This window comes from Sus scrofa, chromosome 1, assembly GCF_000003025.6.
Source record: "Sus scrofa isolate TJ Tabasco breed Duroc chromosome 1, Sscrofa11.1, whole genome shotgun sequence".
NCBI classification, from domain to species: Eukaryota; Metazoa; Chordata; class Mammalia; order Artiodactyla; family Suidae; genus Sus; species Sus scrofa.
In genome coordinates this window covers 253,606,844-253,633,751 of record NC_010443.5, presented here as the reverse complement: position 1 = coordinate 253,633,751, position 26,908 = coordinate 253,606,844, and the positions used below count along the sequence as shown (strand labels likewise).

The 26,908-nt window shown below is 43.6% G+C and overlaps 1 long non-coding RNA gene across 1 annotated transcript; it reads left to right on the top strand.

The window, feature by feature from the left end:
• Positions 277 to 26,225, top strand: LOC110256075. The gene is made up of 3 exons (XR_002337314.1): positions 277 to 1,212; positions 24,776 to 24,956; positions 25,626 to 26,225. It is a non-coding gene; the product is annotated as an uncharacterized LOC110256075 (long non-coding RNA).

The window sequence follows — 26,908 nt, the reverse complement described above, 5'->3', positions numbered from 1 at the left end:
TGCTTGTCTAATTTGCTTTGAATATTCTCATTGACCTTGAGACATCCAGACTTAAAACTTCTCCCCCACCCCCCGCCCCCAGGCATGTAACATTTAGTCTTAAAGCCACACGCAGTTACTCTTTTTTTTTTTTTTTTTTGTCTTCTGCCATTTGTTGGGCCGCTCCTGCGGCATATGGAGGTTCCCAGGCTAGGGGTCTAATCGGAGCTGTGACACCAGCCTACGCCAGAGCCACAGCAACGCGGGATCCGAGCCGCATCTGCAACCTACACCACAGCTCACGGCAACGCCGGATCGTTAACCCACTGAGCAAGGGCAGGGACCGAACCCGCAACCTCATGGTTCCTAGTCGGATTCGTTAACCACTGCGCCACGACGGGAACTCCAGTTACTCTTTTTCTTTGGGAAGTACATTCCTCCCGTGGCTGTGATGCTCCCAGGAAAGAAATAAGTGTGTTTTGTGATAAGGAGAGGGCGTTAAGACTCTTTGGGCATCTCCCTGTCTACCTGATCACACTAATCCAAGCTGCTATCTGATTTAATAACAGATTTCATGATCAGCAAAGGAAAGGTGAATTTTCTTCAACAAGAGGGAATGTCCTAGATGGATTTTAGCATCTTTGGATCTCAAAAACAAATTGTTAAGATGAAAAAAAGCCACTTGTGGAATGACCCACAGTGTGACACCATTTATACAATTTTTTTTTAATGGCTGCACCCAGGGCACATGGAAATTCCCAGGCCAGCGATTGAATCCAAGCTGCAGCTGTGTCCGATGCCGCCGCAGCTGCAGCAACACTGATCCTTTAACCCATTGCACTGAGCCGTAGATCGAACCCGTGCTTCTGCAGTGACGGGAGCCGCTGCAGTTGGATTCTTAACCCACTGCACCACAGTGGGAACTCCTATATAACTTGTAAGTAACACAAAGAACGGTGCAATGCATTATTTACGGATTCCCACAGGTCTGCTGGCACAGTGCTTATACTGTGTATCCACATCACCTGGGGATCATGTTTAGCAGCAGGCTCTGATTTAACAGGTCTGGGGAGGGGCCTGAAATTCTGCCCTCTCACAAGCTCCCAGAGATGCCAGTGCTCCGCTCCTTCAGGAGAGAAGAGATGCAGGTCAAGTGAAACTGTTCTTTTGTCATTTCGCTCCATCTGGGTGCTAGAACCTCTCGTGTGTACTTCCGGACTCCCTCCCACAAAGGTATTATTGTCTGTGAGTGGTTGTTAAAATAGGTCTGTCTGTGGGGTTGGGAGGGCTGGCACCTCCTATTCTGCCATCCTGCTAATGTCAACCCAAATGAGTCATCATTTCACCTGAACGACACACAAAGACATGGAGTTTTCACAGCTATTTTTTAAGATTTTTTCTAGACTATACTGAAATCAGGGATCAAATGGAAATTAGGGTGGAATTGTTACCGACGTGGGTCCTTAGACCCTTTAATCCACTGAAATTGATGAGGCCTGATGAGAAATTCAATCAAAGCTTTATTGGGGCTCGCACTGCAGCACAAAGAAGGGAGAACAAGAAACAAGAACCCTTGCCCGCTCCCAGAGGGCGGGCTGGTTCCTTAAATGGCCTAACAACAGGGGTGGGTCTGTGGATGGAGCAGGAGGTGTCGCTTAGCTGGTCAGCCCACCCTCTAGGTGGCGCTGTGTGCAGGGCTCCTGGGCAGTACCCGCGTTCACTCTGGGCCCCACAGAAATGGCAGTTGAGTTGCGGCCTTTTTGTCCCTTACTGTCCATCATCGCCCCACCTGGGCAAGCCTGCAGCTATTTTTCGGCCCTGATAGTCACTTTGTATCCTGTTGCTGGAGGAATGGCTTGTCCAGGTGCAAGCACTCCAGTGAAGGGTGCCAGGTCACAGCATTTCTCCTTCCCCACTGAGGGATTCTACAAACCCTTATTTTTAAGGGTGAAGGCGCCAAAAGTCTCTTCTTCTGAAAGCTCTTCCTGCTGGAGAGGGGCTGCAGATCCCTAGCCTACCCTAGACCTGTAGGAGTTTCTCTGGGACTGTTCCAAGGACCTGGAGGGACCTGGGTCAACCTCCCGCTGCAATGAGTTAAAATCCTTGCACTGTTATGAGCCTCATTTGACACCACTGGAGCCCAGAAGGCACAAACTTAACCAAAAGGTTCAACAGACAAGGGCCAAAAAGAACAATTACTAGCTGCTAAAGGACCTGGAAAGGGAAGGAACAAGGTTATCTTTGGGAGGAGCTGTTGGATTCCTTTTCAAATATCATTTGCCTGCTCAGCCTGACTTTGGTGATGAAGCCAGTTGGTCTTTTCTAGAGTCTTGCCAACACTGTTCAATAATCCCATTAGTATTAATGTAAAAACGGCAGGAGGTGTTAGCTAAGACAGGTACTCTTGCCTTAGTTTGCTAACAGAGAGTCTAAGGTGAATCTGTTATCCAAGACCATTTTGCCAGTGAGTCAAGTGACTTCTGCTGAATTTTCAAATCCATTCCAGATTCCTTAGCCGCCTCAGACACAGTTTCCATCACTCTTTAAAGAACAACAGCATTGTAAATTCTTCCCCACCTGCTGCTAAGGAGCAGTGATGAAATGACCCTTGCCCACTATTGAGTCCAACTCCCCTTTTTGTGAACCCTGTCTGTGTGGCTGGTGGGTCGCATCTCATTGAGTGCTCCAATAAACTCAGGATGAGGGGAGACAGTGCCGATGGTGCAATACCTGTGAGTCTGGGTGGGGCTTAGACGTTAGGATGCTCATCTATTGCGGAACTATCGTTGTGAGCACCCGAAAACATTAGTCTTCCCTCAAAGCAGACCATTCTTCTCATTTATAGACCTTCGGTTTTTTTGGGAATTCTCTTGTGGTGCAGCAGGTTAAGGGTACGGTGTTCTCACTGCAGCAGCTTGGGTTGCTGCTGTGGCGGGGGTTCAATCCCTGGTCCAGGAACTTCCATGTGCCACAGGTATACCCCCTCTAAAAAAAAAAAATAGACTATTTTTTCTAAACCACTCTCAATATTCTATTTTGAACTTTATAAGAAAATGCGGAAATGTGTTTCCTCTAGTACTGTATTAGTATCTACATAATATCTTCAATTTTGTTGCTCCTTCTGCAAAGCCTAAATTATTTGTGTTGTCTCCCAAAGATTTACGTTTCTCCCAGGCATGTTGAAATTAGATATGGCCCTGTGCCTTGCTTTAAGCAGTGAAAGTGAAGTACATGGAAAGCGGGGTATATTGGCCATTGGGAATCTGCTGTATAGCACGGGGAGCTTTACTCAATATTCTTGATAATCTATATGGGAAAAGAATCCAAAAAAGAATGGGTATGTGTTTATATATAACTGAGTCACTTTGTTGTAGAGCAGAAATTATCACTACATTGCAAATCAACTATACTTCAATAAAACGTTAAAAAAAAAATCAGTGAAAGTGAGTGGAAATTCCATAAATACTGGGCACCAAGATATTTTAAAAGCTCCCCAGGTGATTCCAAAGTGCAGCCAAAGCTGACAATGTGCTTAAGTAAGGATGGAAGGAGGAGGTTCTGGTCACATATCTCTAAACTAGACCTCTGGAACTGGAGCTGCAGAGACCCCAAATCTTATGAGGCCAGAAGGTGGCTGGTGGCTGGGAAAATTGCAGATTGGCCCTTTTAGATCCGCCCCATGCCCAGAGGAGCCCCAGGGAATGGCTTATGTCCCCTCACAGGTGGCCTCCCAAATGCTCATGGCTCAGACTTGTCTCCCTGCAGCAGGGGAAGATGCAGCCACAAATGCGCACCTTGGGGTTGGGAGCTGCAGAAAGCTTGGCATGGTGTCCCAGGATATTTGCGAGAGACATGGCGCCGTCTGGTGGCCGATCATGCACATCGCAGCGAGGGCCAGGGAGCTGCCTGGCAAGTGTCAAGGAGCCTGGGCAGAATCCCTGGCAGAGAGGCCACAGGCCACTTTGGAGACCTCTTGATGAAAGCCTAGGGTTCATGCTGGCTTCCTAGGATTCTCTATGGGCTGGAGAAGCTAAGTTGGCGCAGGGCATGAAGGAGAAGTCTGCCAAGGAGACTGTGGTTTGAGAGGGCAGGATGAGGCTAAGGCCAGCCTCTGGAGGGGAGGCTGATAGAGATGCTTTTTAGATGCTGGGTGTCCAGAACTCACCAGACCTCTCTGATCACCTCCTGGCACTGGCAGGAGTTGCAGAGCTTAGGATTAGGGCCTGCAGAGAACCCTGTGTTGGCAGAACCTGCAGCCAATGGGTTGGTTGCTCTCTGCTGCCTGCAGGTTAGAGGTGGTCCCCAAATGTGTTGGGGAACCAGGAACTTTGCCTCCCAGAGCCCAGGGCCCAGCTAGGTATGTCCAGAATCTGGACCTCGGAACCAGGCCCTGGGAGGCTGGCTGGAAGCAAGTGAATTAGTTTGGAATCTTCACTTACCTAGTGCCCTCGGGTACTAAGGAAGCACCCCCAACACACACACAATAGCCCAGTGACTCAATTATACACATGTATACGTTTTATTCTTTTATTTCAATTTTTTACTATCATTTTTCATTGTTTGAAGTATAGTTGATTTACAATATTGTGATAATTCCTGCTGTATAACAAAATGATTCTGTTATATATGCACACACTTCCATTCTTTTTCACATTCTTTTCCCATTTAGATTATCACAGAATATTAGGTAGAGTTTCCTGTGCTATACAGCAGGTCCCTATTGGCGAACCATTCCATATGCCCCAGTGTGCACATCCCAATCCCACACCCACGGTCCATCTCTGCCTGCCCCCACGTGTCCCCTTTGGCAACCATAAGTTTATTTTTAAAGTCGGTGAGTCTGTTTCTGTTCTGCAAGTAAGTTCATCTGTAACCTTTTTTTTTAAGATTCCACATATAAATGATATCATATACTGTTTGTCTTTTGCTACCTTCACTTAGTATGATAATCTCTGTGTCCACCCCTGTTGCTACAAATGGCCTTATTTCATTCTTTTTGATGGCTGAGTAATATTCCATATATATATGTACCATGTCTTCTTTATCCATTCATCTGTTGATGGACATTTAGGTTTCTTCCATGTCTTGGCTGTTCTTAGTGCTACAGTGAACACTGGGGTACATATATCTTTTTGAATTATGGTTTTCTCCAGATAGATGGCCAGGAGTGGGATTGCTGGATCCTGTGCTAATTCTATATTTAGTTTTTTGGAGGAACCTCCATACTGTTTTCCATAGTGATTGTACCAGTTTACTTTCTCATCAACAGTGTAACAGGGTTCCCTTTTCTCTGCACCCTCACCAACATTTATTGTTTGTAGACTTTTTGATGCTGGCCATTCTGCCTGGTGTGAGGTGGTACCTTATAGCAGTTTTGATTTGCATTTCTCTAATAAATAGCAATGTGAGCATCTTTTCATGTGTTTTTGGCCACGTGTATATCTTCTTTGGAGAAATGTCTATTAGATCTTCTGCCCATTTTTCAATGGGGTTGTTTGTTTCTTTGATATTGAGCTATATGATTTGTTTGTATACTTTGGAGAGTAATCCCCTGTTGGTTGCTTCATTTGCAAATATTTTCTCCAACTCTGTGGGTTGTCTTTTCATTTTGTTAATGGTTTCCTTTACTGTGCAAAAACTCTTAAGTTTAATTACATTCCATTTTTTTAATTTTTATTTTTATTTTCATTATTCTAGGAGGTAGATCTGAGAAGATATTGCTGCAATTTGTGTCAGAGTGTGTTCTGCCTATGTTTTACTCTAAGTTTTATAGTATCCAGTTTTATATTTAGCTCTCTAATCCATTTTGATATTACTTTTGTGTGTGGTATTAGCAAGTGTTGTTATTATTATTTTTAATGAAATTCTTTTTTTTTTTTCTTTTTCTTTTTTAGGGCTGCACACACGGTATATGGAAGTTCCCAGGCTAGGGGTCTAATCGGAGCTGCAGCAATGTGGGATCTGAGCCTCATCTGTAGCCTACACCACAGCCCACAGCATCGCTAGGTCCTTAACCCACTGAGTGAGGCCAGGTATCAAACCTGCATCCTCGTGGACACTAGTGGGGCTCATTACCACAGAGCCACAGGGGAACTCCCTAGAGAGTGGGGTTTTGTTTTGTTTTGTTTTAATTTTTGGACAGGGGCACGTATAAGCATAGAATCCCCCCAAAAGTGGCCATGCTTTGGGCTCAACTTATGACATCCATAAAGGAGGCCCTGGGGGAAAAACAGCCTCTTGTGTGGTGTGTTGTGTTCAGTTGATAGAGGAAGGAAGAGGATACAAATAGGGGGAGGGAAGCCCCTTCTGTTGCTGACCATGGAGGGAGGAAACTGCTGCTGGGGCTCTGTGGTGACCCCTGAGAGCCACTGTCTAGGAACTCCGCCAGAGCTTCATGCTTTTTTTAAGAAAAGCCTGGAACCTGGAGATGTAGGTGAAGTGCCTGATTTTAAGTAATTCCATGGTCCTGTGGGCCAAGGAAGACCAGTTGGTAGGCCTGTGGGCTGTAGCTTGGTTTCGGCGTGTCCCTTGCCCAGCACCGTGATGGACACAGCATGACGAGTGCACAGGGAGCCAGAGCGGGGCTGCCCTTCCAGACCCTAGGGCAGAGCTCGCCTACCGGGAGTCTCTCTCGCAGCCTGGAGTCCATGCCCACTGTTCTTTTAGCTGCTGAGGCCAAGAGTTTGGAGGTCCTCCTGTGCTTAAATAATTTCCTCCTTTGATACTTTCCTCCGCTGGAGCACAGGCCTGACCTCGGGCCACAGGTGAGTCACATGACCCCAGCCCTGTGGAAAGAGGAGCAGCAACCCCTCATCTGTGGACTGAAAGGGCTCGCTGGTTCTAGAGCCTTTTGGGAGCCCATCTGTGAGGGAAGATGATTCTCTGGAAAGTACTGGTGCACCAGGAGTGAAATTGGAATTACCTTGGGCTTGAATTTTTTTTTTTTCCTTTTCTTTGTCCCATGTATATGTTAAGCTTCTGGCTGCATACACATGGCTTCTTGAAAAATATATAGCAAAGGGAGTTCCCTGGTGGCTCAGTGGGTTAAGGACCCATGTTTTCACTGCTGTGGCTCAGTTGGCTGCTGCGGTGTGGGTTCAATCCCTGGCTGGGGAACTTAGGCATGCAGTGGGCATGCAAAAAAAATTTTTTTTTAAATGATTGGCATGAATTAAAACTTTATAGTTCCTGTTGTGGCTCAGCGGTAACAAACCTGACTAGCATCCATGACGATGTGGGTTCGATCCTGGCCTTGCTCAGTGGGTTAAGGGTCTGGTGATGCCATGAGCTGTGGTGTAATTTGTAGATGATGCTTGGATCTTGCGTTGCCATGGCTGTGGTGTAGGCTGGGAGATGCAGCTCCAATTCCCTAGCTTGGGAACTTCCATATGCCACAGGTGTGGCCCTAGGAAAAAAAACAAAATACACAAACAAAAACAAAAAAAACTTTATACCAGTGGTGTCATACTGTACTCTTCCTTCTCCAACTGCTTTTCCCCACTCAAGTCCTGGTTGCAAGATTTGAGTAAACAGAAATAATCCTAGTGGCTTATTTTCTTCTTTATTGTGGTAAAATACAAATAACATAACATTTCCCATCTGAGCCATTTTTAAGCATACAGTTTAGTGGTATTAAATACAGTCAAAATGTTGGTTAACCATTATCACCCTCCATCTCCAGAACTCTTTCCATCTTATAAAACTAAAACTCAATACCCACCATCAGGGAATATTTTAACCCAGAAAATGATACATCAAGTAAACAAAAATAAAGATATAGAAAATCTAAATAATCATTATTAATAACAGATACTCATGATCATGTTTTAGACCATAAGGGAATTATTCATTAATTTCACGGATATAGAGAATATAAAACAAAAATCTTTGTTTAATCTTTAAAGAAAGTTTTTTAAACTGTATGGGTTAAATCATAATGGTATTAAATGGAAAGCCTTGAAAAATTGCAGCCTTGTTCAAAATAAATACTTTGAGGAATAAGAGTTAAGTGAGGAGTTCCCGTCGTGGCGCAGTGGTTAACGAATCCAACTAGGAACCATGAGGTTGTGGGTTTGATCCCTGGCCTTGCTCAGTGGGTTAAGGATCCGGCGTTGCCGTGAGCTGTAGTGTAGGTCACAGACGCAGCTTGGATCCTGAGTTGCTGCGGCTGTGGTGTAGGCCGGTGGCTATAGCTCCGATTCGACCCCTAGCCTGGGAATCTCCATATGCCAAGGGAACTGCCCCAAAAATGGCAAAAAGACAAAAGAAAAAAAAAAAAGAGTTAAATGAGACTCCCTGGTAATAACCATGCCCCAAATAAGTTATGCTTTGAGATGACCATCCCCAAAATAACAGGGCTTGAGAGGGAGGCGTTGAAAGTTTGCCTATCCAAATGCCTGCAAGCTAAAACCAGCTTAAAAATTCCTGCACATCATGGGATGTGCCTTCCTGTTTATAAATGGGATTAATTGTTTAAGGAATTCAGTCTGTTCAGTTGAATTAATCAAGCCTCAGCCAAAGAACATACGAATGACTAAATAGAAAGGTCATTATACAAATCCAGATATATTAATCAAGTGCACATGGAAATTTCCTATAAAATAAGAACTTAACATGTTTCATGAAATGATGACCGCAACAAGTGAACATCCATCATCTCATATAGATACAAAATTAAAGACATAGAAAGGTTGGAGTTCCCGTTGTGGCACAGCAGAAATGAACCTGACAAGTAACCATGAGAATGCTGCTCTGATCCCTGGCCTTGCTCAGTGAGTCAAGGATCCTGTGTTGCTGTGGCTGTGGCATAGGCTGGCAGCTGCAGCTCTGATTTGACCCCTAGACTGGGAACTTCCATTTGCTGTGTGTGTGGCCCTTAAAAAAAAAAAGGAAAAGAAAAATTGTTTCCTTATGATGAAACACAATGCATAGGATTTCCTCTTAACAACTTTTGTATATAACATACAGAAGTGCTAATTATATTAGTCATGTTGTGTGTTACATCTCGAATACTTATTTATCTCATAACTGGAAGTTTTTAGTTTGGGACCACCTTCATCCACCTCCATCCCAGGGTAGACTTTTAGCAAGCAATGTTGCCATGACTAATTAGGCTCATGGAAAAAGATAATACTAGAATAAACTTCAAATGGATCAGATTGCTATGCATAAGGGGAAAAAAATAGAAGAAAGCTTGAGTGGATTCCTTTATATCCTGGCAATAAGGAAAACTTTCCTTCTTATGATTCAAAATAAAGCAATGACAGAAAATAAGGAAAAAATGGACTATACAAAAACCATTTTTTTTTTTTTTTGCCACTCCTGTGGCATGTGGAAGTTCCCAGGCCAGGTATTTAACCCACACCACAGCAGCAACCTGAGTTGCTGCAGTGACAATGTTGGATCCTTAACCCACTGCCCCACAAGGGAAACACTGCATGCATTTTATGTCCATGCTTGTGGCCCGTAGAAGTTCTAAAGCCAGGGATGGAACTGACAACCATAGCAGTGACAATGCTGTGTAGTTAAGCTGGAGGCCACCAGGGAAGTCTGAGGTTTTGAAATTATTTTGAGTTTATCTTTGTATGAGGTATGATGGAGTGTTCTAATTTTTTTTTGTCTTTTTTTTTTTTTTAATCTTTTCTAGGGCCTCATCCTTGGCATATGGAGGTTCCCAGGCTAGGGGTCTAATTGGAGCTACAGCTGCCGTCCTATTCCACAACCAGAGCAATGCAGGATTCAAGCCGTGTCTGTGACCTACACCACAGCTCATGGCAACAATGCCAGATCCTTAGCCCTGTGAGTGAGGACAGGGATCAAACCCACAACCTCATGTTTCCTAGTCGGATTCATTAACCACTGAGCCATGATGGGAACTCCCGTGTGTTCTAATTTCATTGTCTTATGTGTAGCTGTCTAGCTTTCCCAACACCACTTGCTGAAGAGACTATTTCTTGATTGTATATTCTTGCCTCCTTGTGTATTGACCACAGATGTGTGGGTTAATTGTCTCTATTCTGTTCCATTGATCTATAGGTCTGTTTTTGTGTCAATATCATACAGTTTTGACTACTGTAGCTTTGTAGTATTGTCTGAAATCTAGAAGGGTTATGCATCCAGCATTGTTCTTTTTCCATAGGATTGCTTGGACAATTATGGGTCATTTTTGGTTCCATATAAATTTTAGTGTTAATGGGTTCTAATTCTGTGAAAAATGTCATAGGTATTTTGATAAGGATTGCTTTAAATCTATAGATTGTGTTGGGCAGTATGGCCATTTTAACAATATTAACTCTTCCAATTCAAGAGCATAGGATATCTTTCCATTTCTTTTAAGTATCTTTTATTTCCTTTATCAATGTTTTATAGTTTTCAGCCTATAGGTCTTTCACTTCCTTGGTTAAGTTTATTCCTAGGTATTTTTAATATAATTTTAAAAGGGATTAATATAAATTAATGATATATTTTTAAACTTTCTCTTTCTGATACTTTGTTGTTAAAGAAATGCAACAGATTTCTGTATATTAATCTTGTATCCTACTACATTGTTCAATTCATTTAGTAGTTTCATAGTTTTTGTGTGGAGTCTTTGGGGTTCTCTACATAGAGTATCATGTCATCTGCAAATAGTTACAGTTTTATCTCTTCCATTCCAATTGGATACCTTTTATTTCTTTTTCTTTTCTGATTGCTGTGGCTAGGACTTTAAATACTACGTTGAATAGAAGTGATGAAAATGGGCATTCTTGTTCTCTTCCTGAATTTGGTGGAAAGGCTTTCAGCTTTTCACCATTGAGTATTATGTTGACTGACTTTGTTGTTTATTATGTTGAGATATGTTCCCTCTATGGGTACTTTAGAGAGAATTTTTATCATAGATGGATGTTGAATTTTATAAAATGCTGTGACTTTTGTTGTTGTTGATGTGGTATATCACATTGATTAATTTGTATATATTGAACCACCCCTGTGACTCTGAAATGAATCCCACTCGATCATGGTGCACGCTCCTTTTTATGTATTGTTAAATTCTGTTTCTTAATTTTTTTTTTAATGGCCGCACCACAGCATATGGAAGTTCCCAGGCTAGGGATTGAATTGGAGCTGTAGCCACTGGCCTACACCACAGCCACAGCAACTCAGGATCTGAGCAGCATCTGCAACCTATACCACAGTTCACGGCAATGCTGGATCCTTAATGCACTGAGTGAGGCCAGTGATGAACCCACAACCTCATGGATCCTAGCTGGGTTCATTAGCCACTGACCATGAAAGGAACTCCTCTGTTTCTTAACATTTTGCTGAGGATTTTTGCATCTATAGTCATCAAAGATACAGGCATGTAATTTTTTTTTTTTTGGTAGTGTCTTTGTCTGGTATCAACCTGATGGTGGCTTTATAGAATGAATTTTGAAGTGTCTCCTCATCTTCAATCTTTTGAAATAGTTTGAGAATGAAAGGTATAAGTTTTTTGTGTGTTTGGTGGAATTCACCAGTGAAGCCATCTGGTCCTGGACTTTTGTTTGCAGGGAGTTTTTTAAATTACAGATTCTCATTGACATCTAGTGATTGGTCTGTTCAAATTATCTGTTTCTTCTTGACTCAATTTTGGCAGGCTGTACATTTCTAGAAACATGTCCAATTTGTTGGCATATAACTGCTCATAGTATTCTTATTATTTTTTTATTCCTGTGGTATTGGTTCTTATTTCTCCTCTTCCATTTCTTATTTAATTATTTGGGTCCTCTCTCTTTCCTCCTTGATGAGCCTGGCTAGAGGCTTATCAATTTTGTTTATCTTTTTATCACTGATTTGTTCTTCTGCATTATTCATTCTGGTTTTTACTGCCCTTAGTTCAGTTTGCACCTCTGCAAATGAATGTTCTAGTTTTTCTTGGCTCCTCCTTATATGTTCTAGTTCCTTTCTGAGGGTATCTGCATTACTGTTCATATCTTCTCTTAATTCCTTCAGTATTTTCACTATTTCTCTTTTGAACTCCAGGTCTGTCAGACTGCAGAGATCTGTTTCATTGTTGACTGTTTTAGGTGAGTTCTCCTGTTGGTTTGACTGGGGGTGGTTTCTCAGCTTCTTCATCTTGCTTGTTGTTTTCTTTCTCCTGAGGGAGTTGGACTCTCCGTGATCGGGCAGTGTTTGCCTTGTCACTGCCATGGAATATTTCCTGAGGGCTGGTGTTGTTGGTCAATCTTTTTTGAGGCAGTGTGGCTTTTCTGGAGTGTTGATGGGGCTAACAGTGTTTCTTTGAAGCAAAGGAGGACTTCCTGAGGGCAGACAGGACTGAGAGGTCCACACCACGATGGTAGCAGATTTCACTTGGTCATGCAGAGCTTGCTCTGGTGTTTTTAGGCTGTGGGGTTCTTGCAGGGGGTTGGCGGTGTTGGGCAGCTGTTCCTCAGGAGTGCAGCACCCCCTGGGGGCTGGAGCAGCTATCTGGGTCACTGAGAACCTAAGAGGCTCTTCCCTAGGGCAGCCCAACTCAGAAGGACAGCCTGAGAATGTAGGCGGGTCTTTTCACAGTCTGGCCAAGCTTGTTGCAGCTTTTCTGGGCTGCAGGGGCTCTTCCAGGGGGCTGGTGGTGCTGAGCAGCTATTCCGTGGGAGTGGGGCACCCCCTGGGGGCTTGGGAGGGTAGCAGGGCCACTGGAACCCCAAGAGGCTCCTCCCCGGGGCAGCCTGACTCAGAAAAACTGTCTGAGATCTTTTCCCGACTCGGCCAGGCTTGTTGCAGCTTTTCTGGGCTGCAGGGGGTCCTGCCTGGAGCTGGCAGTCCTATGCAGCTGATCCACTAGGGCACCCCCTAGGGGCTTGGGCGGGTAGCAGGGCCGCTGGAAATCCAAGAGGCTCCTCCCTGGGGCAGCCCGACTCAGAAAAACTGTCCGAGAATTAGGCAGATCTATTCACAGCCTGGCTAGGCTTCTTCTAGCTTTTCTGGGCTGCAGGCCTTTTCTCGGGAGCTGGTGGTGTTTGGTGCTGCTCTGCGGAAGTGTAGCCCCTCCAAAGGGCAAGCAGGCCTGTGCAGGGACAGCCCCTGCGGTGGTAGGCTTCAGGCAATTGTTGAGGCCAGCCCTCCTGGATGGCAGGCAGCCCCAGGTTCAGCGAGAGCGGAGGGGGTGGTGGGGGTGGGGGGAAGGGATGCACTGGGAAGCACAGCTTTCAGCTAGCTAGCGGGCCTGTAAGCTTGCTGTGGCGTGGGGGGTATTCTATGGGGACCTACCCCTTCTTCTCTCCCCTCCCCAGCACTGGCACAGACCAGGCTCTTCTCCCAGGTTCCCTCTGATGTGGCTTTCCACTTCCCCACTCCTAGAGTATTGCTCCCTTCCTCTGTGACAGCTTTGCTTTCTAGTCTCCCAGGCAGTCTCTGCCCCATCAAATGGTTTCTAGACCTCCCAAGCAGTTTCCGCTCTGCCCCGCCCCCCCAGCCCGATCTCGCAGACTAACCTCTGGAGCCGAGGTCTCGGTGCGTCTCAATTTTTGGTGACTGTGCCCATAGTTCAGATGGTCCGTTCGGTTCTTGATCGGCTTTTCCATACTCCAACTTACTGCTACACTCTTCTCTGCATCTGGAGATTCCTCCGGTTCATTTGATCTTTCCCCCATGTAGGTGACTTTCCAGGGTGCGGGATCCCTTTCTCCTCCGCAGTTCCCTTCCGGGACTGCCCGTCCCGCTCGGATTCACCTTCTCTCACTCTCCTCTTTTCTCCCGTTCTGCCCAGTAATGTCACGAACTTCTTGCCATTATTGGAGTTTAGGTTCCTCTGCCAGCGATTAGTTGCTGTTCTGTGCGAGTCATTTATTCTGTAGATGTGCTTTTTTTGTTGTGTTTGTGGGAGAGGGCGAGCGTGTCCCCCTACTCCTCCGCCATCTTGTCCTCTTCTCTTGTTTATCTTTTTAAAAAACCAACTCTTGGTTTTATTGATTTTTTTTTCTGTTTTTAATTTCTGTTCTGTTTGTTTCTTCTCTGCTCTTTATTATTTCCTTTCTTCTACTGAGTTTGGGTTTTGTTTGTTCTTTTTCTAATTTTTTTAGATGGTAGGTTAGGTTGTTTATTTGAGATTTGTATTGTTTCTTGAGGAAGGCATGTATTGCAATGGATTTCCCTCTTAGAACTGATTTTGCTGCATCCCATAGACTTTGTAAATGTGTTTTTTCATTGTCATTTGTCAAGAAGTATGTTCTGATTTCCTCTTTGATTTGATTGTTGACCCATTGGTTTGTTTTGTTTTCTTTTTTTTTTTTTAATAGCGTGTTGTTTAGTTCCCCTGTGTTCATTTTTTCCCTTTTTCCTTTCTGTGGTTGATTTCTAGTTTCATACCACTGTGGAGAGAAAAGGTGCTTGAAATGATTTCTATCCTCTTAAATTTGTTGAGGCTTATTTTGTGGTTCAAGGATTGGTCTCTCCTAGAGAATGTTCCTTGTGCACTTGAAAAGAATCTATAGGAAAGGGGAAATCACAATAGGAAAGACAAATATATAAAAGAATTGAAGATCACTTAAATAAGCCAATACAGAGATTTTTTTAAAAATCAAAAAATTTTTGTAAAAGCGATGATAACTGCAATTAGTACCAAAAGGATAAACATGAGGATGGAAATGGGAGTCAAAAATCACAAAATGTCGGGGAAGGAAGTAAAAAAATGTAGATATTTTAGAATGTGTTTGAACTTATGTGGCTATCAGTCTTTTTTTTTTTTCTTTTTAATCTTTGCAGAGAAGACATGTATTACCGGGCTATAAATTAGAGGTGGCAGGTGGGGTGGGGCCGGAGGAGCCGCGTGGTCATGTTTGGGGCATCTGCTGGCGCTCTCTGTCCTCCTGGGCCTGGATCCTGACTTCTTCATCAAGGCGCTCCTTCGCAGGGGCCACCTTTGACTGCAGGTAGAAGGAGCCACCCACGGATTTGTTGTTCACTTTGAAGAGGTGTTCGTAGTTCTGCAGAGGAGGGGACGCGATGACAGGGTGTGCGGTCCCCGGGTTGCAGAGGCGGTTGTAGCTTCTGAATCTCCTGGGGGCTCAGCTTGGAGATGTTGAGAATCGGCTGTGCCTCCTGAAGGCTGAGGCCGGAGAGGTTGGAGACAGCTGCAGACTGGGGGCGGGCACGTCCCCAGGCATCAGCTGCTGCCCTGCTGGCCACAAACTCCTGGCGCAGGGCCCGGGGGCGAAGGCCCTGCCCACCACCTGCACACACATCACAATGATGCGGGCCAGGTACTTGGCCACGGCGGCTGCTCTGCCTCAGGGACCCGGGCTCCTGCTTCCTGGCCCCGCGGCCTGAGCTCCTCGCGGCTATCTGTCTTAAACAAGTAGATGTCATTACTGGTTAACATACTAGAAAACCAGGGTAACCACAAATCAAAAGCATGCAATGGATTCAAACACTAAAGAGAAGGAGACTTGAGCCTAATGCAAAAGAAAACCATCAAATCAAAAAAAAAAAAAAAAAAAAAAAGGGAAGAAGAAATGAACAAAGAAGAACTAAAAAAAAATCAATCCTTAAATCTTCTGGTGACCACTGGGGTCACCACCTGTTATAAACAGCAATAAACAAGACACTCTTTTTCGTTAAAGTTGAAACACTTCACAAGGCTTGTAAAAGGGATTTGAGAATTTTCCCAGTTCCTTTAACACTAGAGATAACATATCTATTAAGCCTTTTTATTTGTTTCTTCTGAATTTTAATTTTCTAAAATTTTAATTACTTGCCTCTAACTAAAACCATTGCCAAATTGATATTTTCACTGTGACGTACTTCATTCTAAGAAAATCACATGCGCACATACTACCAGATTATGTTTGTAATAACAAAGCTCCAATGATTTTTTAAATTATTTTTATTTTATTTTTTGGCCTCACTTCCTGTGACATGAGGAAGTTCCAGGGCCAAGGATTGAACTTGAGCCTCAGCCGTAACAACGCCAGTTCCTTAACCCATTGAACCACCAGTTAACTCCAATGATCTTTAAAAAAACAAAAACAAAAAACCCAAAAAACCACACTGTGAGTGGTAGGTTGCATATGTGGCTCAGATCTGGAGTTGCTGTGGCTCTGGCGTAGGCCAGTGGCTACAGCTCTGATTGGAACCCTACCCTGGGAACCTCCATATGCTGCAAGTGTGGCCCTAAAAAGACAAAAAAAAAGGTACCGAGGAGCACTAAAAGGAAAGTTGACTGTGATGGATTGAACATATAAACATGTGAAAATCCACAAGTGAGGTATAGAACATAATGTACTTTTTTGTTTTGTTTTGATTTTGGGTTTTTTTGTTTTTTTGGTTTTTTGCTTTTTAGGGCCACACCCACAGCATATGGAGTTTCCCAGGCTAGAGGTCAAATTGGAGCTATAGCCACCAGGCTACTGCACAGCCACGTCAACATAGGATCTGAGCTGCGTCTGCAACCTACACCACAGCTAGCTCACAGCAACACTGGATCCTTAACCCACTGAGCAAGACCAGGGATCAAACCTGTGTCCTCATGGATGCTAGTCAGATTTGTTAATCTTTGAGCTATGAGGGGAACTCCCATAATGTACCTTTTGATTTAACATGTTTTTGCCACTTAAAGATAACTAAAGATGACTTATAGGTGTATAAATATGATAAAGTGAGCCCCGAATCCACTAAGGTACAGGGATGCTTTAAAACTCAATAAGAATATTGGTCAATGAGAGTATTTTTAAAGCAACTTTGCTTTATAATTGCAGAACCAAAAAATACTTTACAATGGGGACATCTAGCGGTCACCAAATGACTAAAGCACCACTGATGGGACAATAAGAGCTTAGGTGGCTCTTTGTGTGTTGCCATATGAAACACACTGTATCACCTATGACAGATTCTTGTTAGCCGTTTTTAACTTGAAGTTAATCAAGTTTTTGGCTCTAGCCTGTGGGTTACAGGAAATTCAAGGTTGAATGATTGCTCATTGCAAATTAGGCTTGGTGTTTCACCTGGCCAGTTCCGCCAGACTCTTTATCTGTGGTTGCTCTCTTATCTCCATTTGACCTTGTTCAGGGAGCCAGTGCATCTGATGGGTTCAAATACCTGTTGTCTGCTCTTGGGGGGTCTGGGGAACCAGCATCTGATTCATAACTAAGAAAGCCAAAGCAGCCATGGAGCAGAGTTGAGTCTGTGTTTGGAAAATAACTGTATTCTTTCCAAAAAGCAAGGCAAAGCCCACAACTTCTCAGAAATGGTTGCAGAATGTTGGCCAGGATTAACAAGACTCTTGCTCAAAAGGACAACCTTCTGGGGGGATTCTGTGATGCCCTATAGGAAGATGCTAGTTGGGGGTGGGAGGAGTTACAGATAGGAACAAGCCAGTCAACAGAAGATTTAAACAGACAATTCTCCAAAGAAGACATACAGATGGCCAAAAACACATGAAAAGATGTTCAACATCACTCAGTATTAGAGGAATGCAAATCAAAACCACTCTGAGGTACCACCTTACACCAGCCAGAATGGCCATCATCAAAAAGTCTATAAACATTAAGTGCTGGAGGGGATATGGAGAAAAGGGAACCCTATGACACTGTTGGTGGGATTGTAAATTGGTGCAACCCCTGTGGAAAGCAGTATGGAGATTCCTCAGTTCTAAAAAATAGAACTACCATTTGACCCAGCAATCCCACTCCTGGGCATCTATCCAGAGAAAACCATGCCTCGCAAAGACACATGTACTCCAATGTTCATTGCAGCACTATTTGCAATAGCCAAGACATGAAAACAACCTAAATGTCCACCGACAGAGGAGTGGATAAAGAAGAAGTGGCACATATACACAATGGAATATTACTCAGCCATTAAAAGGAAAGAAATACCAGCATTTTTAGCAACATGGATAGACCTAGAAATTATCATGCTAAGTGAAGTCAGTCAGACAATGAGACATCAACATCAAATGCTATCACTTACATGTGGAATCTAAAAAAAGGACAGATTGGACTTCTTTGCAGAACAGATGCTGACTCACAGACTTTGAAAAACTTACGGTTTTCAAATGAGACTGGCTGGGGGGTGGGGGGATGCACTGAGGGTTTGGGATAGAAATGCTATAAAACTGGGGTTGGGATGATTGTACAACTATAAATGTAATAAAATTCATTGAGTAATTTTAAAAAACAAACAGATGATAGGTGATAGATCAATTGTTAAATGTTTATACTTGTATGTGAATAGAAAATTTATGGAAAAAAAAGGGACCTAAAACAATTGTTCCCTGAGAAATGGAACTGAGTGGCTGGAAACAGAAATGGAAGAGAAACTTATTCCTTACTTATGCCCTTTTATATGTTTTACTTTGTTCTATATGCATTTTCTATTTATTAAAAAAATTAATTGTTTAAAAAAAGGAAGAAGCCAGTCAAAGGAGCACTGCCTCCAGCATGGGGGCCTAGTCAGTGAAACCTCTCAGAGGATCCACCTTAAGAAAGGTCAGCTTTGGAGTTCCTGTTGTGGCTTAGTGGTTAACAAATCCGACAAGGAACCATGAGGTTGTGGGTTCGATCCCTGGCCTTGCTCAGTGGGTTAAGGATCCGGCATTGCTGTGAGCTGTGGTGTAGGTCACAGACGCAGCTCAGATCCCGTGTGGCTATGGCTGTGGTGTAGGCCGGCAGCTGTAGCTCTGATTAGACCCCTAGTCTGGGAACCTCCATATGCCCTGGGATCGGCCCTGGAAAAGACAAAAAAAAAAAAAAAAAAAAAAAAGGTCAGCTTTAGACACAGAGGGTAAATTCTGAGTAATCTAAACCAATCATGATAATTTCATTCTAATCACCAGTAACCCGTTTATAGTGGTCACATGACCAGATCCTGAGCCAGCAAAACAGATGGGTTTTGGTTCTGGGGAAAAAAAAGTAAAAAACAGTGATCAAATGGGTCTTACTCCAGGAATGTGAGGGTATTTCAATAATAAAAAACCAATCACCGTAATCCATCACACTGAAGAAAAGTAATCTAGTATGCAGGATTCATTCGTGTTCTTAGCAAACTGTGGATAGAAAGGAACTTCCTTTTTTGGGGTAACGAATATCTTAAACTACAACAAACAGCATATCAGATGGTGAAATATTGAAAATTTCTCCCAAGATCAAAAAACTAGACAAGGGTATCTGTGGTCACTCGTTTTTAATTCAATCGTTTTGTGCAGAAGGACCTAGCCAGGAAAGTAAGGAGGAAAAAAGAATGAAAAGGCTTATGGATTAGAAAAAAGTAAAATTTTAATTTTCAGATAACATGATGTTGTATGTAGAAAATCCTCGGGAATATGCAGATAATTGGAATTGAGTAGATTTAGCAGAATCCCTGCATATAAGGTTGCTATGCAAAACTTGGTTTTTAATATACCAGCAATGAATACAGAAAATGAAAATTTTTAAAGCAACCCCACTTACAGTAGTATCAGAAATCCTTAAGTGCCTAACTCTATGTTTTCAAGAATTGTATCCAGAAAAAAAATTATAGAACAGTGAGAGGTAGATATCCTGTTCCTGGACTCCGGGACAATCTTAAAAAAGTATCTGTTTTCCCCAGATTAAGTCACATATTTGATGTAATCTCACTCAAAATCCTAGCAACTTTTTTTATTCAAAATTCTCAATGTCATATAAAAATGCTGAAGACCAATTGTCAAAGCTATCTTCTAGAAAAGAACTAGAGAACCTGTAGCGCCAGATATCAAGAGTTGTTACAAAGCCCAAATGTGGTATGGGCACAAAGATAAATTGACCAGAGGAACAGAATAAAGGTTCCAGAAACACCCATGCATCATTCACTCACTTTTGGCAAAGGCAATAATGCAATATAATGGGAGAAAGGCTGTTCTTTCCAGTAAGTGCTTTGTCAATTAAATGTTGTGATTTCATAGAAGATGGAAAAATGAAATTGAGAGGAGGTACCATTTTAAGTATGAAATGTAAAATAATAAAGCTTCGAAGTTCCCTTGCGGCACAGCGGGTTAAGACTCCAACGGGGTCCCGGCAGTGGCTTGGGTCTGCTGCTGCTGTGGAGTGGGTTTGATCCCTGGCCTAGGAACTTCCACATGCCTTGGGCATAGGCAAATGAATAAATAACTAAAGCTTTAAGAAGGAAATTTAGGCTAAAATTTTACAGTAAGCAAAGTTTTCTTACCCAAGAAGCACAAGTCATAAAATAAAACCTGTTCATTTGAAGAAGAAAAAAAAAAAAGAAAAAGAAAAAGAAAGTTCAGCTTTCAAAGGTCAGCTGTAAACACTCGTCAAGTCCAGGGAGCACAAAGCCACGTGAGGATAGTGTTGGCCAAGTGCAAACACTTCCACTCCTCTCTGTTGCCTTTTCCTCCCTCCAATCTCAGAGAGGCCAGAAACTGCCCACAGGAGTCTAAGAGGGGAGAAGTGGGGGGAAGGAAAAACCCTCCACGGAAGCCTGTAGTGGCCTTGGTCCCTCGAGAGGCGTGAAGACCCATCTTTGAAACGGGCATGGAAATGTTCATGAAAATATTGAAGTGGACATTCCGGTTGCAGAATTAAGACTCTGCTTGTAACTTAAAGTAACCCCTGGCATATAAAGGTGTGTTTGATTAAATGATCCTCGTGGAGGACACTCTGTACAGACAGAAGAGGGAGAGAGATTTTGTACTCGTTGTCCTCCTCCTGTGTAAACAGTTTGATCTCATCCCTTTGGCCGGCCGCCTCTGCCCCTGACATGGCTTTGAGATCTTAGACGGGAGGGGCTCAGCTTGGGCAGCCATGGGTGTCCCTCAAGCTCGCCCAGTGTCAGCTTAGACAATGTCCCACGAGAATCTACTATATTTGGGGGGAGCAAGGACTTAAAGTAGAAAACTATGTACTTAAAATAGAATGTGTTTATTACTATTCAAGCTCCCCCCCACAAGGCCATAGAAAAATTTCTGTCCACAGAGTAAAAATGGCATATAATTTAGCATCTTTCAATGTATTACTATACCTCACAAGTTCTGTTAAATATGGGTTCATTTTCCAATCAAATATTTGTAAAGAACAATTTCTTTTCTTTTCCTTTTTTTTTTTTTTTTTTCTTTCTTTAGGGCCACACCTGTGGCATATGGACGTTCCCAGACAAGGGATCGAATCGGAGCTGTAGCTGCCAGTCTATACCACAGCCACAGCAACGCCAGATCTGAGCCCTGTCTGCTGACCTCCACCATAGCTCACGGCAACACCGGATTCTTAACCCACTAAGCGAGGCCAGGGATGGAACCCCAGTCCTCATGGATACTAGTCAGGTTCTTTAACTGCTGAGCCACGACAGGAACTCCTGTAAAGAACAATTCTTCTATTCATACTTTAACAGGTTAATCTGTATGAAGGGCTTTTCATTTAAAACATGGTCTGCGAATCAGCAGTTTTACTCCATTTCAGCATTTCTATGCATGAGTTTCTTTTCTTTCTCATTTGCTCATGTCTAATCAAAACCTTTGAAGATTATGGCACTTGGTAAATAAAGGCCAGACACACATTAGTTCAGCTATTGAATCAAATTAATGCGTGCCAGGGCTGCGTAATGGGTAATCCTCTTAAGGCCATTACTTTACAATCTGCCCTAATGCAGCCTATTTCTGCCAGGGCAAATCTTTTTGGTAAACAGATGGGAAAATGGCTCTTGGTATCACGTTTCTCTTTGAGAAACGTACTCAATGACTTGTTTTTCTCTCACAAATGGTGGCCATTTGGGGAAAACCTCAGAACAAAGAGACATTCCAAATCAACACTGCTACATAATTCTACAAAATAGAGAGTTGGCCCAGAATGACTCCAGTAAGAATAGTAACTGCTGTCCATTGTGTGAGATACATGTGCATATTGTGACTTCGTTTGATTTATGCAAGCTACGCTGTGAATTTTTTAAGTTTTCTGCTATTGTTACCAACCCGGGTTCTTGGCCTTCTTTAACCAATAGAGATTGCTAAGAGGCCAGTTAAAAATTCAGGCAAGGGAGTTCCCTTCATGGTTCAGTGGTTAATGAACCTGACTAGTATCCATGAGGATGTGGGTTCGCTCCCTGGCCCCACTCAGTGGGTTAAGGTTCTGGCATTGCCGTGAACTATGGTGTAGGTTGAAGACGTAGCTTGGATCCTGCGTGGCTCTGGCTGTGGCATAGGCTGGCAGCCACAGCTCTGATTCAACCCCTAGCCCGGGAACCTCCATATGCCATGGGTGCAGCCCTAAAAAGACAAAAGATTAAAAAAAAAAAGAAAGAAAGAAAACAAGAAATTCAGGCAAGGCTTCATTTGGGTCCCTGCTGCAACAGTTTCCTTTGTTCCCCAAGGATGGGGGGCAGGGGCAAGCTGGTTCCTTATATGGGACAAGGGTAAGGGTTAGTCCAGGGGTCGGGTCAGAGGGGTGGCTTAAGTGGTCTGCCCACCCCTTTGGGAGTGGTGTGTGCTGGGGCCATGTAGGGTACCCTGCTTTTGCTCTTGACTCTTCAGAAGTGGCAGTTGAGTTTTTAGGGTTTTTTTGTGCTTTCTTATCCATAATTTACCCCAACTATGCATGCACACAGCTGTTTTTAGTCCCTTATAGTTGCCTTGTATGTTGTGGCTCAAGGAGATGTTTGCTTAGTTGCAAGCACTGCAGCCACTGCAGCAAAGGTCCCAGGTCCCAGCCCGTCTCACTATGTGTTATGCCAAAAGGTGGTCTGATTCTTGAGCTACAGCAACTTTGTAATATCACTTACAAGCAAAATGAAGTAAACTGCCTTGAATAAATCAATTGAAAAACAATGTTAGCCATCTGTTCAGCTGTAGAAACATACAACACATTGTTTCTACAGAGACAACTAAAGGGGACAGAAAAAGACAAGCAGCTATTTAAATAGACATCTTAAAGGGGAATATTCTGAAGCAATCCTTGCTCTCCTGAAATTTGCGTGAGTTCATGGCTAGATGCTCAGCAGTGGAAAGTCTGTGCTTCCCCTTCCTCACCTGGACTCTGGCCTTGGGTTGCTGAAGGTCTCCCTGACCCCAGATCCTGTTCTATAGCCCTCACAGGAGATCCCATCATGGTAATCCCTTGCCTAAAACTCTTCTGTGACTCCCTACTTTCTGCAGGAGAGAGGCCCCCCGAGTCCCTTAGCATTAAGATCCTTTGTGGGGAGTTCCCATCATGGCTCAGCAGAAATGAACCTGACTAGCATCCGTGAGGATGCAGGTTTGCTCCCTGGCCCTGTTCAGTGAGTTAAGAGTCTGGCATTGCCCAGAGCTGTGGTGCAGGTCGCAGACACGACTCAGATCCCATGTGGCTGTGGTGTAGGCCGGTGGCTACATCTCCAATTCGACCCCTAGCCTGGGAACTTTCATATGCCATGAGCGTGGAAAAACAAAGACCCTCGGTAGTTCAACCTTCTTTCCCAGTGTCATCCCTGCCACTCGCCCCCAGACCCTTTTCACTTTCTAGGCTCAGCAAGAAGGCAGCTTATCTGACATCACATTGAAAGCAAGATTTTGTGGGGCCTAAAGCTAATGTCATGTGGGGACCTTCTTAACAAAATTCCAAATTACCCAAACAAAATTAGACATTGAAGTAAGTACTTAGTAAGAGTGAGAAAATAGGAGTTCCCACTGTGGTACTGTGGGATAAGAACCCGACTGCAGTGGCTTAGGTGGCTACAGAGGCTTGGGTTCGATCCCTGGCCTGTGCCAGTGGGGTCAAGGATGCCGTGTTGCCACAGCTGCAATGTAAGCCACAGGGATGGCTCAGACTCACTCCCTGGCCCAGGAATATCCATATGCTATGGGTGTGGCCATTGGAAAAAAAAAAAAAAAGAATGGGAAAATAAATCACAACAAGGTACAAATTCCACAAAGCTGAAATATACCTCAGACGTCACAAAATTCAGAAAAATAAAATACCTTAACTGATGAACTGCCAGACACGCCGCTATAATATTTTTTCCCCTTCATGTTTGTTTCACACTCTTTGATCACCTTCTGACATGACAATAATTTTTAATTGGTAGTTTAATGGAAAAGTTTCTTGGAGTTCCCATTGTGACTCAGTGGGTTAAGAACCTAACACAGTGTCCATGAGGATGCGGATTCAATCCCTGGCCTCACTCAGTGGGTTAAGGAGCCGGTGTTGCCACCAGCTGATGCAGCTTGGAACCTGTGTTGCTGTGACCGTGGCATAGACCTGCAGCTGCAGCTCCAATTTGACCCCTAGCCTGGGATCTTCCGTATGCCACAGGTTTGGCCCTGAAAAAGAAAAGAAGAAGGAGAAGGAATGGAAATATTCCTTTCAGCTGTTCCTTTCACCTCATTAATAATATAACTTTCTGGGATTTTGTCAGCTTGGGAGATTTTAACAAGTTCTTTCAAATATGAGCTATAAGATTTCAAGGTGCTTTTTTCTTGTGCAGTGACTATTACATAATCTTTGAATTAATGACATGTGAACCTCTTTGTAGGGGATGCTCTCATTATGCTATATTAGGCCGTTTATGTTATCTTTGAGTTTGTTTTGTTTTATTTTTGGCTGTGCCACACTATATGAAATTCCCGGGCCAGGGATGGAAGCTGCACCACTGCCGTGACCAGAGCCATAGCAGTAATTGCACCAGATCCTCAACCCACTGAGCTGCCAGGAACTCCCTATATTATCTTTGTTGGTGTCACTATTTCACGTTGAATCAAGATATTAAAATCTGTCTTTTCTAATATGTTCATATAATTCACTCTTCCTTATTAACTGGTTTATGAAATAATAAAATTACCTGTTCATTTATAATTGTTTGGTCTGCATTAGTAACAGGTTTTCTCTTTTTTGACTAGGTGTACCTGAAAACTGAATCTTTTATTTTCCATTTTGCCGTCACATCACACAACCTCTATCCGCAGGGAGGACAAGGCCTGGAAGCCCTCGTCAAACGGTTTCATTTACCTCCAACTGCCAGAAACCGGGGGAAGCAGGGCCTTTAGAAGAATCGAGGTGTATCTGTGTTTTTTTTGAAAGGTAAATCTAACTTGACCATCTAAGTCCCTAGACTCTATGGCCAAGAAGCTACCCTAGTGATGGGTTCTTGAACATTCTGCTACTGTTGGAGGCTCTTGATCGCCTATTTATGTTTTTCATGGCTACCCTGGAAGCATATGGAAGTTCCTGGGCCAGGGGTCGAATCTGAGCTGCAGCTGAGACCTACGCCAGAGCTGCAGCAATGCTTTAAACTCACTGTGCTGTGCCACTGCAGTCAGGTTCTTCACCCACTGTGCCACAGTGGGAACTCACACTTGGCCTTCTTAATCAATGGAAATTGGTAAGAGGCCAGGCAGGACAATTCAGGCAAGACTTTATAGGAGCCCCTGCTGCAGGAGGGAGAAGTGAAAACAAGTTCCCTTGCTTGCTCCCTTGCTGAGGGGGCATGAGCTGGTTCCTTAAATGGAGTGAGATAGGGGCTGGTCTAAAGGTTGAGCCAGGGGAGTGGCTCAGGGGGTCTTCCCACCCTTTGGATGGTGTGTGCAGGAGGCTTTTGCTTCTAACACCCTGCTTTTGCTCTTGGCTCTTCAGAACTGGCAGTTAGTTGGGTTTTTAGTTTTTTCGTATCTTCTTGCCCATAATTTGTCCAAACTGTGTATGCATGCAGTTATTTTTAGCCCCTTAGAGTCTCCCGGTATTTTGTTGCAGGAGATGTTTGTCCAGGTTCAAGCACTGCACCCTCTGTGGCAAGCGTCCCAGGTCCCAGGTCTCAGCCTGTCTCAGTTGCATAGAAGAGAGACCCAGGAAAGGAAAGATCATAATCCCTGATAATCTGCAGGTGAAAGGTTTGAATGTTGGGTCCTGGGTCACCTTTGTGGCAAGTCACTTTTTATACCCTAACCCAATATAAAGGGACTTTTCACATATACATGTGATGTCCTTTTCAAAGGAAGACCGTTGAACCAAGGAATTATTATCTTGGTGGGTGTGTGTGTGTGTGTGTGTGTGTGTGTGTGTGTGTGTGTACTTTTCTCTCTGGATACTAGATGTCTGGTGTGTGTCCTTAAATTTTCAATCTTCCTTCCCTACTCCAGTAATAGTTGGAAGTGTCTATCCCTCAGTTGCTGATTTCTTATTTAGAAGATGTTAAAGAGGAACTGGGACCCAATCTCTGAAAACTTAACTCGGAGGAGCTATTGAAACAGCAGGATCCGGATGCTTAAAACCAGGTACAGGATAGAGGACAGTTGAATCCTTGCAATTTCTGAGCCTGTCTCCAAATCCTCAATACCTATTACTTTTTTTTTTTTTTTTGTCTTTTTGCTATTTCTTTGGGCCGCTCCCGCGGCATATGGAGGTTCCCAGGCTAGGGGTCGAATCGAAGCTGTAGCCACCAGCCTATGCCAGAGCCACAGCAACACGGGATCCAAGCCGCGTCTGCAACCTACACCACAGCTCACGGCAACACCGGATCGTTAACCCACTGAGTGAGGCCAGGGACCAAACCCGCAACCTCATGGTTCCTAGTCGGATTCGTTAACCACTGCGCCACGACGGGAACTCCTCTTTTTTTTTTTAATAATGATTTTTGTTTTTTCCATTATAGCTGATTTACAGTGTTCTGTCTATTTTCACCTTGCACAGCAAGGTGACCCAGTCACACATACAGGTATACATTCTTTTTTCTCACGTTGTCATGCTCCATCACAAGTGACCAGACGTAGTTCCCAGTGCTGTACAGCAGGATCCCATTGCTTATCCATGTTATTTTCTTTTTTAACATTATTATTTTTATAGCCATCCTAGTGGATGTGATATCCATATTATTCTTTTTCAAAATTTTGTTGAGGGAATTCCTGTTGTGCCTCAGCAGGTTAAGAACCCAACCAGTATCCATGAGGATGTGGGTTCAATCCCTGGCCTTGCTCAGGGGGTTAAGGATCCAGTGTTGCCACAAGCTGCAGCATAGGTCACAGATGCAGTTCAGATCT